Source organism: Pyrgilauda ruficollis, unplaced genomic scaffold (assembly GCF_017590135.1).
Source record: "Pyrgilauda ruficollis isolate IOZ18807 unplaced genomic scaffold, ASM1759013v1 scaffold4, whole genome shotgun sequence".
Lineage (NCBI taxonomy): Eukaryota > Metazoa > Chordata > Aves > Passeriformes > Passeridae > Pyrgilauda > Pyrgilauda ruficollis.
In genome coordinates this window covers 17483010-17488860 of record NW_024525489.1, presented here as the reverse complement: position 1 = coordinate 17488860, position 5851 = coordinate 17483010, and positions in this window count along the sequence as shown.

Sequence of the window (5851 nt, the reverse complement as noted above, 5' to 3'; positions counted from 1 at the left end):
ATTCCCAGCTGAAGTCAATGGAAGAACTACTGTCAACATCATCAGTGGAAGTCTGTTTGTAGTCCTGAACCCTGTGTAAAACTAGAGGTGGGGGCATCAGGGAGGGACCCCAGCAGAGCCTGAATTTCTGTAATCACTACCTGCACATGGACCTCTGGAGAAGGCAAAATCACCATTTATCTTCGTTTTCCATGACTGTGTCTGAGGAAGGTATGAAATGTTTCTCAGAGTCTTACGGTATTTTCAAACCAGAAATGTAAGAACGGTCTAAGCTGAATTTGGAAATCTAGTATAAATGGTCAAGTCAACAGTAAAAAAGGTAATTAAGAAGGGAAGAGAGTTTTGAGAAAATCTCTTTGAGCTGGTTTTATGATGTTAAGCAGTTACTGCATTGAATATAGGAAATCTTTGTTAGTATTGTTGCCCTACTTTCATCAGATAGCCGATTGACTGTCAAAACCAAAGCAAGCAAGGTTTGACATGCTTTGATAGTTTAAAATGGAGTTGGGCAATGAGTAGAGGTTGCTTAAATTCTGATTTACAAAAAACTCCTTTGTAGTTGCTTCTTGGTTTTCTCCTGTATTTTTTATCATATACTTGAGTTTGTTTGTTTACATTTGACAGATAAAATTTTCCCCATGTTTTCTTTCCAGTTTTTTTTTCAGTAAAGTGCTTGGTCTCTTAGAAATCCACAGAGGAGGAGGGGAATTGATTTTCTTACCTGCCTTGTATTGAGAGATATAAGTGCAGGGAAGGGAAATATTAAAGGGAAGGCTGAATTTTTCTAGAGTTCTGCACTTTAGATAGTGCTGTTTTGAAATACACACATGCTTTCTGGTTAGTTTCCTTCTGCAAATTGGTTTTCATGAAGGTTTCAGTGCATACAGTGGCAAAAAATAATCTGGACAGTCTTCTTCAGACAACCTTATTCAATGCTGTGTTATCTGTGTGGAACTTAATTTTTAAAATTAACTTTATTTTTGGGGAAAGGACAATATAATTCTGTTATCCTTGTTCTGTGCTCTGCAGTTGCTTCTACAAGTAGTGGTTGTGGTCAGTGCTGAACATGAATGGCGAGGAGCTAGCCCAGGGCAAGCAAGAACTTTGCAAAGGAGAAACTGGAAGTTGTCACCCCTTATATGTCTAAAGCTTTCCAGAATCTGAACTTTCCTGTGGTCTAAATTAAATGCTACTTCTCTTCATGCCCTTTAGTCTATCCCTGAGAGGAGGTAGGGCTCTTTACTCCTGGAAGGAAGATTAACTTGGTCTCTTTTGGGGAAGAAGTAATCCTTGAACCTCTGGAATGGACAAGAACGTAATGGGTGGTGTAGGTGATGACATCTAGGCAGATTGGCAGACAAGAGGCATTGAGACTGTAATTTTGTGAAATGGCATGTATTTTTATTTATATATTTTTTTTCTTTCTTTTTTTTCCTGTTTTTTTCCCCTGTGGTTTCCAGAGACTTGCAGTAAATGATTTATCCACTGTACTCGTTCCCTGTGCTGGCAGAGCTGTAGCATAGTGCACTGATTGGGAAGCCTAATTTCTAGGCTGGCCTTCGACTCTTCCAGATCCTCAGGAGGAGGGGTGAGTTAATGGGGATTTACTTGTCTGTTTGAATGGTGCAATACATTACCTCTCCTTCCTGACATGCTTCTCTAAAAACTGCACAAAGCATAAGAAGTTACCTTTTTCCTGGTTTTCAGAAAGCTTTTGATAGGAAGGAAACAAATATAGTTTGAATGTTTCTATCTTTACACTACTTCAAACCAGGCACAAATACCTAGTAAATTTAAAGAGCAATGGATTAACTCTTAAGTGATTTGATGCTGTAACCTTTAGTTTGACATGATGGAGGCTGGTAACAGCCTTTCTCCTGGATGAAGTTTGTTGCAAAACCAAGCTTGATTAAGAAGCAGTGGGAGAAGAGACATAGAAAAGCTGCGGTCATCCTATCAATTTGTTTTAAGGCCAGGTGAGTTTTTAATTCTTCTTCCAGTCTCTTTGAATGTACATTTGGAAAGGAGAAGAAACCTTCAAATGTTTTAGGCAAAACACAGTAATTTTTCCTGGGGTAGTCTGTTGGGTAGGTAAACCTTGCTTCTAGCTTGCTGGAATCTTGTCTTTGACTAAGTTTTAACTAAGCAGTAGATAGGCTTTTGGGGGGATTTTTTGTTTGGTTTAGAATTTTAAATAGCATGTGAGCAGGGAAGAAATGTAGCAACCATCATTCTGTTAGTAAATTTTTTCCAAATGTATTTGTGCTCTAGTGGTAAAAAGTATAAGTAGTAGATTAAGATATAGGGTCTCTGCTGTTTGGCAGAATCATCATGCTGTTTCTGGAATCATGCCTGGAAGTATTCAAAAGACACGTGGATGTGGCTCTTGAGGACATGGGTCAATGGTGAACACAGTGCTGCTGGGTTAATGGTTGGACTCAGTCATCTTAGAAGTCTTTTCCAATCTTTGTGGTTTTATGATTCCTTAATTTTTGCCAAGGGTGGAAATAAATGCCTAATTCTTATCTAAGAGAAGCTTCACAAAGAACTTAAATTTTCTCATGGAAACAGTAGGAAATGTGGGCAAAGGTCAATTATTTTTTTATCCTGGTAAACCCCAAACAGTTTTTAGAAATACCTATGAAATAAGTGATAATAGTAGAGTATTTTTTTTAAAAAACCCACAATCATCCACCAAACCAGTGCATCCCAAACATGACAAATCTATATTTCATTAGTGCAGAGGGCAATAGAAGTCACCTGAGACAGGTTTTCATGTGGCACCTGATGTAATATTGTGCTGGTTTATTATTCTCTCAGAGCATTACAAAAGGTTAAAGGGAGCAAAATCATTCTCTGAGACAGACCTCAGTCCTTTTGTGCCTGCTGCACAGTTATGTGCAAACAGCCTACGTGCCAGCAGTGTGGGAGTACAAAGCAACCATGAAATTTATTTTACTTGACTCCTCTGCTTGTGTCTGGCATGAAGAAGAAGAGGGAGAAGCAAGTTCTGGTTGCTAGACTATCCTTTCTGTCCTCTGTTTTCAGACAATATGGATGTATTCATGTTCGTTACCAACTTGAGCAGAATAACACAGTTGCAGACTGTTATATTCTGCCTTAGAGCAGAAATCCAAGGCTCCACAGTTAGAATTAGTTTCTGGATTTTGTTTTCTGGTCCCACCTCCACCTCTTCTTGGGCTGTCATCTTGCTTGTCATGAGAAGGCTGATGACCGTATGTTAGCAGTTCTAGGCTCTGGTAAAATGAGTCAAGCTGCTGCCACAATTCCCATGAAGCTGTCCATCAATGTGGATGCAGAGAGCAGAGCCATTAGAATTGGTTGGACAGGTGGTGGAGAATAGCTGAACACCTGTGGGAAATAAAACCTGAATCAGAACTGCTTCAAGGCAAGCAGTATTCCCTTTTCCAGCAGCCTGACTGAAGAATCTTCATTTTAGAGACAGTAGAGCATACAAGGTAATGTTTTCAATTCTTAATCAAATACCATTTTTGTTCAAGAAGCTGCTTTTGTGGAGGAGTTTCAGCCAGCACCTAAGAAACACTGAAATACTACAAGCCATTTGTGTTACCACCCTGTTTAATTTGCTTACAAACTTTAGATGGATGTAGAAACAAAACAACGCTTTAGGAGCCATGGTAGCTGTGATGCATGAAAAGCCCTGTAATAGCTATCTGGTAAAGAAATTATAGGGATAGTCTTCATATCAGATCTCACATTAAGCTGTATTCATATCCTGTCAGAGATGAAAAAAAACCAGGAATTAAATGTAAGTGCCAATAATTAGATGAGAGGAGTCTTGTAGCTAGGCACCTGCAAGATGGCTATTTGAACATGCTTGATTAGTGGGGAAAAAAAATAAAAAGTCCATTAGCAAAGGAATATCTGTCACTGCATTTTCTCTTAAGAACTGAAGGCTTAATGCAATTAAACCCATTTAATATGTTGCTTTCCAGGTACTGTTTAAACTTCATGTCCTCTGCTAGTTAGTTTCACAAGTTATATTGCTTTACCAAGGTGAGGGAATGGTTCAAAATCAGTGTATCCCTGTCGTTCCAAGTTAGGGTTACAAAAGTAATTAACACTTCTATTGTATGTATTCAGTGGAATGAAGTCATGCAGTGGATTCAGTTTGGCTGGGTGAAAAAAACATCCCATATTTGCATTGCTAGAGTCCTTCATCATTCACATTTGATCTGTCTGTCATTTGATACAAGATACAGGCATGACAACCTGTCTCAAGCTGCTACAAGGTCTACAGAAGAGATCATCCAAGATAGTGAATGTAATTACTTCTCCAAGAGTTGAATTTGTGCTTCAGAATACAAGAAAGGCTTACAGATTGAAGGTTTATTTCAGGTTTGTAAGATAAAACCTTATGCTTTATATGTTTAACATCCTAGACTAAAGCATCAAATACATGGCTTTTAGTTATCCTACTTCTTACAAATCCCTTCTCCTAGCGAACTGTCTACCTTCACAGTGTGTTCATTGACAGCTGTTTTCATTTTGTATTATGACCCATCCCTGAAGGAGGGGTAACTGAGGTTCTTGTTAATAATACATCCCTTGGGGTGGATTAGAGTGAAATGACACTAAATTACCAGTGTTTATAAACATATATATATGCCAGGTTTATTTCAGAACAATTTGGTTGCAAAGGATAGGAGGTATGTAGGTTTGATTATTATCTGTAGAAATATAACAATACAGACACATAAAAATAACATGTAAGAAAATGTAAAATGAAAAGAAAAAAGAGAGAAAGGACAGGTGAAAGCCTCAGAAATTAGTTTGAGGGCACTTTGGGGGTCCCTGTGGTTTATGACACCTTCTAAGACATGACAGCTGCCTCTCATGACAGCATATTTTATGCCTTGTCTTGAGGGATGAACACCTTCAGGCCTATGTGTGAATGTCCCAGTGCTTCCCCAGCTACTCCACTTCCAGAGGGTCTTTTTATCGACCTTGTCCCTTATCTGGCTCAAACCCCATCTGTAGCCCCCTCTGCACCTGGGCTGTGATGATGCACATCACAGCAAAAGCACCCAAGTGGCTCATGGTTTGAGTCATTGTCCACTAACATTTCAGTCTAACAGCTTGCCAAATTCCTCCCAGACTAGCTGTTTAGCTGTTGAAGGGTTTTGATGCAGAGGGGAGGGAAACAATTAAAAGGGCCTAAGATTTGGGACTGTAACAGTCAAACCCACCAGATGCTCCAGCAAGTGGGATTTTAGGATGAACATATTTTGCTGTAACAAGTCTTTGTTTTTGCCTCTTTGTCTCTTGATTACTTTCCACAGGAGCTAAGAAAATGTTATCTTGAATTGCCAGACTTCTGGAAACATGTTCTGAGAAGGTGAGTGCAGATTTGCATGACTGGAATGGTATCTTCTGCTCCTCTCTTTGGAGGGCACATTCTTTTTCTTCTTATTAATGTGACTAATCAGTGAAACTTTCTCTATATTCTTACTGGTAAACCTGCTGGTCATGGGTATGTCTCTAATTTAAGTTCTTTTGCCAGCATCCAAGAAGACTCTGTATGTGTGGATTCCTTTCTCTCGATTAAATTGTGTTATTTTAAAAACAAACATTAAACTTTTATGAAATTATACTGATTCCTGAGTGTTGTTTGATAAAAAATTATTCTCTAAAGGGGATTTAAAAAGTGCAGGCTACTACGAGGTATTAATAGTGGGAAGAGAGGGTGCTGGATTCTGAAGCTTCTTGATTCATAGGGCCTTTACAGGCCTTTCTGTATCCCTTGGAAAAGCTGCTTAAAGTAGGGGAAAAGGCTTTTTAAAGCTCCCGTCTCTATACTTAATTTGGG